The 13,764-nt window shown below is 37.0% G+C and overlaps 1 non-coding gene across 1 annotated transcript; it reads right to left on the reverse strand.

The window, feature by feature from the left end:
• On the reverse strand, nt 13,130-13,210 carry TRNAL-CAG. The gene has a single exon. It is a non-coding gene; the product is annotated as a tRNA-Leu (tRNA).

The following is a 13,764-nucleotide window of genomic DNA, read 5'->3' on the forward strand; positions in this document are numbered from 1 at the left end:
GAGAGATGCATCATAATATCGGTGTTGCGTCCTCATCTATATGTGCATCTGCTCTATCCTCTCTCCTAGTGAATCCAGAGTCCATCGATAATCACCACCTTTTGAAGAGCCTAGAATATCATCTCCGGTAGGCTAGAACCCTAATGGTTGACTAACTGAGGACTCATATCACCCCTAGGTTCTTTTTGACCATCTAATCAGAAGGTAATATAGGAATTCTCTAATCTCTGTAGATACATGTAATCAGAAAGGGATAGATCAGCTACGTGTTCTGCTTCTTCTTCTTCTCAACCATCTCCCTAGCACTCAAAGCAATAGATGACATCCATACAAAAATAACATGAGCACGATCAAATGACTAACCCCTAGAAATCCAATATGAAAGGATGACATCCCTAATTGATAAAGTAGTGTAAGCAGCACTAGGATAGAGATCAAACTTGAAAAATAGATTAAGAAGAATATACTCAAGTTTCAAATAACTTGAGTTGAATACACCCGAAAAAGGTTTAGCTGCAAGGACTCTACCATGTGGGTGCAATGCTCAGAACCTATAGTGTCATTCTCAGAAAAAATAAATACATCGTGGCATCCCTACTATGGTGGTGGTAAATGAAGAATCTTGCATATGTAATTAATAGAAATAGTAATCTCATGTCTTCTCAATATAGTCCTAGCTTTTAAAGATCCATGGAGCCGGTTGTAATTCATGTAGAACTCCCAAACCCAAGAGATATTGTCTTTTTCTGCTTCCTTATCCTTCATTGGACCGAGAACAACCTCATCCAAGAGTCCCAACACATTCCTGTACTTCTACAAATGTCTCTCATCTATGCCTCACTCATATATAATGTGCAGCTTCTAGTACTTCTGAAGCAACTTTTGAGATGAAAAGTGTGAAGATCGAGCTCTTTTGCTAGATGGCATTCTCTACAAAGTCAAATAAATATGTATGAGTGTAGAGAATATTCATAAGATAGTTTAAAAACTTGAGTAAATTATGAAATAGGAATTAAAACATCAGTTTTAGCCTCTTTATCATCGATGGTTTCCTAACAGTCATCGATGATTGACAGACCATTGATGGTGTTCTTTGACCATTAATGGTTGAAGAATAGAACCCAATGAATTTTGCCCTATATCATCCAAAAATTCATATACAACTCAATACTCAATGATCTAAAGTACTCTAACACTTAATCATCGTTCATCCACACAAGATTTATCATCAAAACATGTTAAAACCACAAGATATATTAAAATTGAAGATCTGGGGTTTAGGAAATTATCTCTTTTTTATTCAATTTGATTCAACATAATAAAAATATGATGATGATGATGATAACAGCAACAAAGATCACCACGAATTTGAAAACTCAGAGAAGTTTTGAATTTTGGAGAGAAGAGATATAAAGGGGTAAATGTGTAAAAGAAAAAATAACAGCCCCATTATATCTGCCCATTGATGATTAAATCATGACCATGGATTATTATTTTTTTGTGAAACTATATAATATACATGTGCGAGACGGTGAGCTTAAATTCTTATCATGAGCTAGCCCCATATGCTACGCAAAATGATGATCGATACTGCCCATCGTGATTTGCATTCATCATTACCTATATGTAAAAAAAATTATATTATTTTAAAATTTTTAACCATTGTTTTAGCTATGTATAAAAGGGACGGCTATTAAGTTGCTTGAAAAATTAACATATCAAACTAGTTTGATTTGTACACTAGAAGACTAAGTTATGTAACAAGTTTACTATATCCATTTGATGAAATGTTGAAAAATATGTACAATACCGATCATGAATTTGATGAGCCAATTAGTCTAGCTCGCGATAAGATTTGAGCTAACCATCTCACAATATCATTACTCTACACACAACACACATACACACAAAGTTATGATGAAAAAATATATTAAAAATAAATCAAACCTGTATCTCCTCATAATTCAGACTAAGGATTGGATTTGATAATCTAAATTTTTAAGCAACTGCTATGTGTCATCATAAAGTGGGGATCGGTTGATAGCGTATCCTTAAGGAAAAGCTACAGTAGTTGACATCTCTACCCTAGGTTATGATAGCCTGGTAACGAGACTCTGATACTACTTGTTGGATCTGGGATGCTAGCCTAGAGGGGAATGAATAGAATTGCTATAATTTTTTGACTAAACTTATGTAGTAGAATAATATGCGAAAAACTAAAAGCAAACTAATATAGAAACACACGAGATTTTTATAGTTATTTGGATCAAAATCCTATGTCTAATCTTTCTTCTAGCGAAGAGCCTTCTTCGCTATGACCTGAGTTCTCCTAAATCACAACCCGATTTAGGAGACTTTACAAACAGGACCCTGAAATCTACCCGAAACCAATCGACTAACCTAATTCCTCACAATGACCAAAAGAAAATAGCTCTAGCTAGACACCCATAATTCATCTGTCTTGAGTACACTAACTCTCAATTACGGCGGCTTGAGTACGCCATCAAACTTACAAGTTTAAAATACAAAACCAATGCAAAAATATTTAAAGCATAATTAGAAAAATTTTACATCCCTTTTAACAAATTGCCTTTCAAATCGATGATAATGAAGATCCTTAAAGAAACAAAGTTTAATTTGAACGCAAATGGTACTTCTCCTCACTGAAACAATCATCTGATGTTGAGCGCGACTAGAGGAAGTTGAATGAGGCTCCGATGGTTGAATTCTCAAATCAAAATTTCTCTTTTAAACCCTAGGATAAGATCTCTCTTTTTATTCATTTTCCCTCTCTTATCTTCTTGTTTATTCTCTTTCTCAATTACCCTTTAAATAGGTCTTAAAAATACATAATAAATATCCTCTTATCAAAGTTTTAATAGGAGTCCAAAACTATCAACGAACGGCTGAGATTGAATCTTGAAATCTTTCAAAAACTGCCAAATCTCGTCCAAACCATCTATGGTGAGATATGATCATGGTCCATAGAAGATCATCGATGGTTGACTGTAGTCCATCGATTGTGCAAAATCTAATTTTTGAATTTCTGCGATTATTGATTGTAGTCCGTCGATGATCCTTGCGTCCATCGATAGTCGACTATAGACTGTCGATGGTTTGAAATCTAGTTTCTGTTTCTCTAATTTTTTTCTATAGTTCATCAATGATTTGACTCAACCATCAATATTGCCTCGTGACCATCAATAGTTCAAACGTTAAAGTCAACATTCATGCTGATTTTTGCATTATTTTGGACTGTAATGTATTTGTACATGTTTATACCTAAAATCTAACATCTCACAAACATATCAGTAGCGAATAAGAGTTTGTTATTAATCAAAACAAGAGATAATGCATGAACAACGTTCAACCCGAATAATGTTATAATAGTGGCTTCATCCGGTCAGGGGAGGATCCTCATTTCAAAAAGGAAAAAAGAAAAGTGTTAAATTACTCATCTCTTCGCCTGCAGCAGAAATGGTGCAGTAATTAACTTACAGAAAGAGGTGTTAGGAAATTAACAATACAACAAGATCTTTCCCATCTTTGTGATGAGATGAGAACAAAAAAATAGAAGAGAAAAATAAAGAAATAGAGGGATTGTACACACAAGATTTACCGAGGTTCAGCTCAAATTGAGCCTACGTCCTCACCCGCCCCTTCTTCACTGTTTCCACTATAATCAAATAAAAGTTTACAAAGGGTCTTCTCTCAAGTTGGTATAACTTAACTTGAGGATCACTTTCTCTCAAAGTCACTTGAGGATTACAACTTTCTCTCAAACTCACTTGAGGATTACAGATTTATATGTGTTTCTTCTTCTTGCTTCTTGCTTTCAACCTTCACCATCTCCCCTCTATTTATAAGGAGGATATGCCTCTTGAGTACACTGTATTCATTGCATAGGGAAGTCCAAAGACTAGCCCTTCCTTTTCCCAATACATGGGGAAAGACAATCTATCAATACATGTATGTAGTCAACCACAAAATCTCCATGGATTAAATCCATATTAATTCTTCATGGGGATGGACCCTGGCTCCCATCAATCTCTCCCTCCATCCTCATGAGGAAAAAGTTTTCAAACAGTAGTCATACATGCCTTTCTTCGGCAGAAGTCATGCTTCTCTTTTGGTAGAGGCTTTGTCATCATGTCAGATGGATTTTAGCTTGTATCAATCTTCTTAATATGTAAAAGATGATTCTCCAAAGCATCACGGATCCAATGAAAGCGTATGTCGATATGTTTTGTCCTTGAGTGATAAGTAGCATTTTTACTCAAGTCAATAGCACTCTAACTATCACAATATAGAGTGTACTTCTCTTGCTTGAGAGATAGATCCTTCAGAAAATTCTTCATCCACAAGAGCTCCTTGCTGGCTTCTGTAGCAGCGATATACTCAGCTTCTGTGGTGGATAGAGCGATACACTTTTGCAGCTTTGATTGCCATGATACGGCTCCCCCTACAAAGGTAAATAAGTATCCTGATGTGGACTTTCTTTTGTCCAAGTCACTTGCCATATCAGAATCAGTGTAGCCTTCCAAGATAGGTTTTCAATCTCCAAAACATAAAGAATATTTAGAGGTTCCTCTAAGATATCTTAGGATCCACTTTACTGCTTCTCAATGTTCTTTACCAGGATTGGTAAGATAACGACTTACCACTCCAACTACATGTGCTATGTCGGGTCTTGTACAAACCATGGAGTATATCAAACTTTCGATGGCCGAGGCAAATGGAATGCTCTTTATCTCCTCCTTCTCCTTCTCACTTGAAGGGCTTTGTTGTGTACTTAGCTTAAAATGAGCTGCTAGCGGTGTGCTGACTGGCTTAGAGTTCAACATATTGAACCTCTCCAGAACATGTTCAATGTATCTTTCTTGTGATAGCCACAGCTTTTTCACACTTCTGTCTCAAGAAATCTTCATTCCCAATATATATTGTACTGCTCCTAAGTCCTTCATGTCAAAGGACTTGCTCAGCTCTTTCTTCAACCTATCAATTTTAGACCTATTTCATGTCAAAGGACTTGCTCAGCTCTTTCTTCAACCTATCAATTTTAGACCTATCTTTTCCAACAACAAGCATATCATCATCAATTTTAGACCTATCTTTTCCAACAACAAGCATATCATCAACATATAGAGAGAGAATAATAAAATCATTATCCTAGAACTTTTGGACATAAACACAATGATCTGCAGATGTTCTTTTGTATCCATGGTCAAGCATAAAAGAATCAAACCTTTTATACCACTGTCGATGTGCCTGCTTGAGTCCGTACAAGCTCTTCTTCAATTTGCAAACAAAGTATTCTTTGCTCTTTACCTTGAAACCCTAAGGCTGCTCCATATAGATTTCTTCTACTAAATCACCATGGAGGAATGTTGTATTTATATGTAACTGCTCAACTTCAAGGTCTTGAGAAGCAGCAAGATCAAGAATAACCTGAATAGAAGATATCTTTATAACAGGAGAAAAAATTTCTTCATAGTCAACCTTGCTTCTGACTGAAACCTTTCACCACGAGGCGAGCTTTGTACTTGACTTGGCCATTTCCTTCATTGAAACCTTTCACCACGAGGCGAGCTTTGTACTTGACTTGGCCATTTCCTTCATTCTTGATTTTGAACACCCATTTGTTCTTCAAACTTGGCCATTTCCTTCATTCTTGATTTTGAACACCCATTTGTTCTTCAAGGCTTTTCTGTTCTTAGGTAACTCCACCAAATCATAAGTGTGATTCTTATGCAAAGAATCCATCTCCTCTTGCATAGCTTTCTAACACTTTGCACGATCATCATGAACTTATGCTTCATGGAAACTTTCCGGTTTACCTGTATCTGTTATCATAGTGTACTCTGAAGCAGGATATTTAGTTGAGGGTTGTCGTTCTCTCTCTGACCGTCTTAACTGAGGTACTTGTGGCTGATCCATATATGGTGGCTCTGCATGTTCATGCTCCCCCTGATCAAAACCTGGGGAACCTGCAATTTCTTCTTCTTTCTGTACATCTTGAAAATTATTATTTTCAAGCATGGGAGAAGGAAAAACAACTAGTGTAGAGATTGGATCTGGGATGATATGAGTGTTTTGTGGCTCCTCTTCTTTTTCAAAATCAGCAAGTGTTTTATCTTCATAAAAAACAACATCCCTACTCCTCACAATTTTCTTATTTTTAGGATCCCACAACCTATACTCAAATTCATCATTTCCATATCCTAAGAAGATGCATGGAATATCTTTATCATCAAGCTTTATTCTTTTCTCCTTAGGTACATGTACAAATGCCTTGCACACGAACACCCGCAAGTGAGAATATGAAATATCCTTTCCGCTCCAAACTCTTTCAGGAATATCTCCATCCAAGGGAACTGAGGGGGACATGTTTATCAAGTAGCAGGCTGTTCGCACTGCTTCTCCCCAAAATATTTTTGGTAATTTAGCTAAGGATAGTATACTCCATGTCCTTTCCACAATTGTGCGGTTCATCCTTTCTGCAATCCCATTGTGTTGTGGTGTGTGTGGAACATTCTTTTGGTGTCTAATGCCATAAAAAGAACAGTAGTCTTCAAACATCCTTGAAGTATACTCACCACCATTATCAGTGTGAATACACTTCAAGAGCTTTTCGGTTTCTCTTTCAACTTTGGTATGAAAGTCTTTGAAAACTTCAAAGACTTGATTTTTGGTTTTTATGACATACACCTACACCTTTCTAGATGCATCATCTATGAAGGTCATAAAGTATGAGGCACAACTAAAAGTTTTTTCATTTATGGGTCCGCATACATCTGAATAGACTAAGTCCAATATGCCAGTTTTCTTTTTGTTATAACTTTTAACAAAAGCTACCTAGTGTTGTTTCCCAATCAAGCAGTGATCACAGTGGAATAGTGTTGTACCTTGCATGGATGGAAGTAGTTGTCGCCTTGCGAGAGTTTGTAGCCCTTTCTTGCTCATGTGGCCAAGCCGTTTGTGCCACAAATCCATAGAGGTACCTTCCACTATTCTAAGTTCATCATTCTCTAAGTGAAACTGAGTCTTATAGAGAGTGCAACACTTCTTTCCTCTCGCTAGTACAAGTGACCCTTTGGTAAGCTTCCGACATCCTTTACCAAAACTGCTCGTGTATCCTTCTTCATCAAGCTTGCCGGTGGAGAGAAGATTAAGACGAAGATCGGCTAGAATTGTTGATACGACACTCTCATGTGGTTTGAGATAAAATTGTTGATTCCTCACCTAAGACCTGCTGAGTACAAGAGGTCTACACTAGTAAAAATTCACGTATCCTAGACGGAATATTCTAGATGGAAATTTTTCTGTCTAGAATGTATTAAACTAGACGGAAAATTTCCGTCTAGAATACTCCGTCTAGGATAAAACATTCTAGACGGAAATTTCCATCTAGAATAGTATTCTAGACAAAAATTTTATTTTTATTTTTATTTTTAAAAAATTCTAGTAACCTAGACGAAAATTTCCGTCTAGAATGTATTCTAGATGGAAATTTCCGTCTAGGATACGTGCCCATTTAAAAAAAAAATTAACCCATCAAAACCCCCGCTGCCCTCCATTCCCCCTAAAATCGAAAATTTCATCCCAAAATCGAAATTTCCTCCCCCCCCCCCCCCACCAAATCCTCAGCTCCAAACTCCATCTCCATCAAATCCCTCCTCCAATCCCTCCTCCCCCAAAATTGAGCCTTCTCCACCACCGCGATTGGTTCTTCCCCTCCGCTCCTTTCCTCCACAACGCCACCCCCTACAGAACCCCGAACCCTAACCCTAACCCTAACCTGCACCACCACCGGCCGCGTCTCCTCCATCACCCTCGACCCCGCCGGCTACTCGGGCAAGCTCTCCCCCGCCTAAAAAAACGCTGGGAAAATCTTAAAGAATGTTGAGGAAATAGAGAATCCCCAATCAGAAATGGGCTTCACTGACGAAGAAGGCGACGACGACGAAATCGATTGGATCTCCTCTAACTCGGACGAATCCAACGACGACGGCGACGGTGATTACAACGGCGAAGAGGTCGATGACGGATCCCTTAAGTCACAGTCGTCCGATGAGGACAGGAAGTCTCAGAACGTCGATGTGCTAGTCAGGTGCTCCAATTTCTTGGTTCTTGATAGATGATGCTTCACTTGGGGAAAATATGAGTTCGGAAATGTTAAACCCTAGATGGTTATTTTGACTGCATCTTTACATGGTGACTAATGACTAATCTAACATATGTAGATGATCAGTTATTGGATATAAATATAGATGATCAGTTATTGGATATATATATTTTTAAACCCTTTTCTTTATCTGCCCATACTGTAATGGGAAATATGGGATCTTTTTTTGGTTTAATATGCTGTGAAATCGTTGATTTAGGGATTAGGAGTTTATGAGCGAGCATATGTTGTAATATTTGGCACTCCATCTTTTTCTTTATTTTGAAGGGTATATTGCAGACCAACCGCCTCATCTATACATTTAGTACCATTTATCAACCTGACTATTTATTTAACACACTGAGATTTTTTTTAACGGACATCGAGGACCCTATTGCTGCACAAATTCATCACAAGCTTGACCTGAGGTAACATGATTATTTTTCCGGACATCGAGGACCCTATTGCTGCACAAATTCATCACAAGCTTGACCTGAGGTAACATGATTATTTTTCTTACCTTCTTAATAATTGATGAGTCTGAGTAGCGTTAAGTGGATTGGTTCTTGGTAACGTCTTCTATTTGTTTGTTTTTTCCTCCACAAGCATCCTCATTTTCTATGTTATTCCTAAACTAGGTCTTTAGTTTGCATGTTTCTGAATATAGCAAGAAGAATCATCTAGAGAAGGAGAGAGAGGAGCTATACCCTTAGTTTTAATTTCTTATGTAATGTTTTTTTCTTAAATGCTAGGACATGTATAACAAAGATATCACAGATATCACACTGTGCACTACTTGACTTTCTTGAAATATATGTGCTCCCGGGTATTTTTGATATGTATTCAGACATGTTGGATATCTATAGTTTGGCGTATGCGCGTGAAGGAATTTGTTTAGAGTACAAAGTTTACATAAATATTGTATTGACTTGTTAGATGATGATCATTACTAAAGGTCAAATGTATAATTTTTTTGAATATAATTTAGAAAGTGCTCTTCTTATCGCGTTGGCAAATACATGGGTGTTTACTACTCGCCTAATGCGTGCTAGCTAGAATATAGTTCAACATTGTAAAATGCCCAAAAAAGAACCATAACTGATCGGGGAGATTTGCAAAATGAACCATCACCTTTTTAATATGTCCAATATTTAAAAGATGAAAGGATTTGTCTCTAATTAGGGTACAGTTATATTTACCTAGTCGTTTACTATTTGTTCTCCGTGAGTTTGGGTTTTAGATTAATTCCTCTTGGACTCATTTTACTCAGTCCCCTCTTTGACTAAGATTTAACATAATCTTCATCATCGTAATTAAATAAATCATTAATTAGCCTTTAATTTGACATAAACGCTTCATACTCATCCCTTCAAGGGCACTTTTGTCTACCCATTTTTATACAGTATTGGCAAACAGGCCCAGATGGACATCGAGGACCCTATTGCTGCACAAATTCATCACAAGCTTGACCTGAGGTAACATGATTATTTTTCTTACCTTCTTAATAATTGATGAGTCTGAGTAGCGTTAAGTGGATTGGTTCTTGGTAATGTCTTCTATATGTTTGTTTTCTTTCCTCCACAAGCATCCTCATTTTCTATGTTATTCCTAAACTAGGTCTTTAGTTTGCATGTTTCTGAATATAGCAAGAAGAATCATCTAGAGAAGGAGAGAGAGGAGCTATACCCTTAGTTTTAATTTCTTATGTAATGTTTTTTTCTTAAATTCTAGGACATGTATAACAAAGATATCACAGATATCACACTGTGCACTACTTGACTTTCTTGAAATATATGTGCTCCCGGGTATTTTTGATATGTATTCAGACATGTTGGATATTTATAAGCTCATTATATCCATGTCCACTTGAAACATATGTTGGATGTCCACAAAAAATCTAGAGGAGAGAGAGGAGCTATAGCCTTAGTTTTAATTTCTGATACATAAGTTTTTTCTCTGCTCCTTTCTAATTAGCTGTTTAATGTTCATTTCCTGTGTTTACAGGTACTGGGAGAAGGAGAAAGTTAGGCTAGCATATAGACCCGTCCATACGAATACTCTCTGGACAGTGAAATTGAAACATTCCCTCCAAAAGCACGCGTTTATTGAAACCTGAAGGTCATCTGTTCTGTTGGATTTTTGAAATTACCTGATTACTAGAGGTTTTGAAGTTCAAACTCATGTTGGAATATAATGGGTTTTGAAATTTTTATGTAAAAGTTTGTAAACAATTTATGTATCTCTCTACTATTTTGGTGAATGTATTATTTGAATACAATGGGATTTGATATTGGAATATAATTAGATTGTGTTGGATATGAATATAATTTTTTGTTGTTCAATATTGTGTATATGCATCCAAAGTAGATTCTGCAAAAATAATAATAATAATAATAATAATTACTGTAGCATAGTATCCTAGACGGAAATTCCGTCTAGGATGCTCAAATTCCGTCTAGGATGCCTTTTTTAACAAAAAAATAAAAAAAAAATTAAAAACATCAAATTCCGTCTAGAATGAGTATTCTAGACGGAAATTTCCGTCTAGAATACTTATTCTAGACGGAATTTTTTCCGTCTAAGATGAATTATTCTAGACGGAATTTCCGTCTAGAATAATCCGTCTAGGATGTATTCTAGACGGTTTTGAATTCTGTCTAGAATATTCCGTCTAAGATGTATTCTAGACGGAATTTTCGTCTAGAATATTACATCCTAGACGGAAACATACTAGACGTGTATTCTAGACGGAATTCCGTCTAGAATAAGCATTCTAGACGGAATTCTGGGTATCCTAGACGGAATTTTCCGTCTAGGATACCTCATTATTTAGCAGTGCTAGATTGGCTAGAAACCGGAGGACAGTGAACCGTGCATATGGTGGTGTTCTATCTGAAAATTCTGTCAAAGATAGATAGTTTGGCGCATGGTCATCAAGTTGTTAACTGTGCGGTCTCACCTTCTTTACGTACCTTGAAATCTCTATTCTTGTATCTTTTTAGATTTGCTCGAGCGTTCTTGCTTGGAGAGCAGAAGACTGTTAAGAAGTCATGAAGATGGCTAAGGAAAAACAAGAGCTGGAAAAAGCTAAACACCTGGAAGAAACTGAAAATCAAGTTGCTTTAGAATTTTATATTCCTATGCAAATTATTCTTTTTTTTTCGTGGCTATTATTTACAGTGATGGACAGCAGGACAAGTGTTCTAGAAAGAGATTAAGATCAGAGTACGTTCATGATTTTGGCATTGCATGTTTTGGGCAAATCTTATATGTACATCCTTGGCTTGAACCCCTTCCAAAAATTATGGAGTTTGGAAATTGCATGTTTTGGGCAAGTCTTATATCCTCGGCATGAACCTCTTCAGAAACTGGGGAGTTTGGGATTCCCCTTTGTTTTGGCTGCATGTTTTTTTCTTTGTTTGAACATGATGCTTCATTCCTGAATTATAATTCGGAGATTTATCTTGTTGTTAATCAGTTCCGGTTTCTGTATTTGCTACCATTAAGGTCTCCACTATGATGTGACTAGCTTATTTGGATCAAGATCACCCCCCAGATTCATTTGACATGTTGCATGCAATTTGTTATTTTTGCTAAGAGGGCAAAGTGGACCTCACTGATGAGGCAAATTCTCTTGAATATGTGACTGAGAAATCGGTTAGTTACTTTCTAATTTCACATAGATAATTAACGGGACTACGTGACTGAGAAGGACCTTTCTTACATAACCTGATCTTCTTTCTGCATTTAGGCGCGGAGGCGATGAGAATGTAGCTCTTTATTTACTGTTTACTCTTGCGATGAGAAGATCCTCGAGGAATATTCAACAGTTGCATTTGTCAGATATAACGGTTCCTAATTCTACGTGTATAGAGCATATGCATGCTTACTCAGCTGTCATTTTATGGAGCAAACAATCTTTAACCTAGCTAGTCTACGGTATGTCTGCTTAAGAGCTTGATTGTATCTAAATCTTGTGCCTAACTTGATTAATGTAAATATATTGAGGTTATACTATTTGCTACCAGCTGTTCAGTTGAGTATGATTAGGATGTGATATATTTATAGAAGTAAAGCAAATTTAAGATGGAATTACAAAGATTTGGTTCAATTATCCCTGAGATTCCTAGTAACTGCAACCAGCTTCTCATTTTGAGGTGCAACTTCTTTTGCCTCCATAACAGGATGTGATATTTATCCGCTTCTCCTTACAGAGGAGCTGAATCTCTGTGAGCTCTGCCAACTCTTTGACCCACACTAATTAAGGTTCAACCCACCACAATGTCCAGCATTAATCCAGGTGAATTCCCATCTTTAAATGTCCTGCTGTTTCGGATGATGACCCTCCGATACTTAAGTCACTGACTGTAGAAGGAAGGTAGTGCAAATCTAATTCAAAAATAAAAATAAAATTAGACTTAAATTTTCTTACCACTATTACCTCTATTTATGATAATTTAAAGGGCCAGATTGGGGGAAAAGGAAAGTTTACTTGGCATCATCAGATTGCTCTAGGAGAATCATGTGGAAGCTTGCACTATAACTGAATTGTTTACATGTTTCTCTGTCATTGGTCAAGGTTTAGAATAGCAGGAAAGATCGTGGACAGAATAATTGCTTATCCATCCGACCGGCCTTACAAATCAATGAGTCAGATGACAAGATCTTTGAGATGAAGAGTAATCACCACAAATGAAAGAGCCACACAATGAGTCATGTGACAAGATTTTTAAGATGAAGAGTAATCAACACTCATGAACATTGATTAAAACTAGGCCACTTAAGATTTTCTAAAACTATTGAACTTTGCCTCCTCTTGATCCCATCCCCCTCATGTGACCTTTATTTCGATTTTGTAATCTACTACTCTTTTTCATTTGGGGCTACTGATTCAGAATAGTAAACGCATGGGACTAAAACACTCGTTAGTAAAAACAGAGGACAAAGGGGAATTATGAAAGATTTTGTCAAGAATGGGATTCGAACCCATGCCCTTTCGGACCAGTACCTGAAACTGGCGCCTTAGACCAACTCGGCCATCTTGACTCGATGCGTATGCTGAAGTATTTTAATTTGATGAAATAATAAAATCCTACATTCGAAACCACCATCCGACAACAGATGAGATGGAAAGGCTGAAAATGGTCTGAGACAAACAATCCCCCAATAAATCCAATCAAAATCCTCTCGTCCTCCACAAAACCCCACCGACAATCCTCATTCTCCGCCGACACACTCATTTACCTGAATCACTTAAATCTGGCTCGACCAATTAATTTGAGAAATTAAGGCCCACTATTACATCATTTGAATCCAAAATGCAACGGCACTTGCAACAGCTGAGATGAAAAGGCTGAAAATAAATATCATGATGTGCCGAAACAAGGAGTAAATCCAATCAAAACCACCTGAATCCTCACTCTCATCTTCTTATTATTGATTATGCACTAACTTGGCGTACCAATTGCGTGACAAAAACCCCCAACGAAACCTCAACTCTCAATCCAATGATCCACCCATAAAGAGGTCTCGGTTAGAATAATCTGAATGCACTTCTTTCCTTATGGGTACGTAGTTGGCAGGCTGATGGATTTGTTCGC

The sequence above is a fragment of the Asparagus officinalis genome, chromosome 8 (assembly GCF_001876935.1).
Source record: "Asparagus officinalis chromosome 8, Aspof.V1, whole genome shotgun sequence".
NCBI classification, from domain to species: Eukaryota; Viridiplantae; Streptophyta; class Magnoliopsida; order Asparagales; family Asparagaceae; genus Asparagus; species Asparagus officinalis.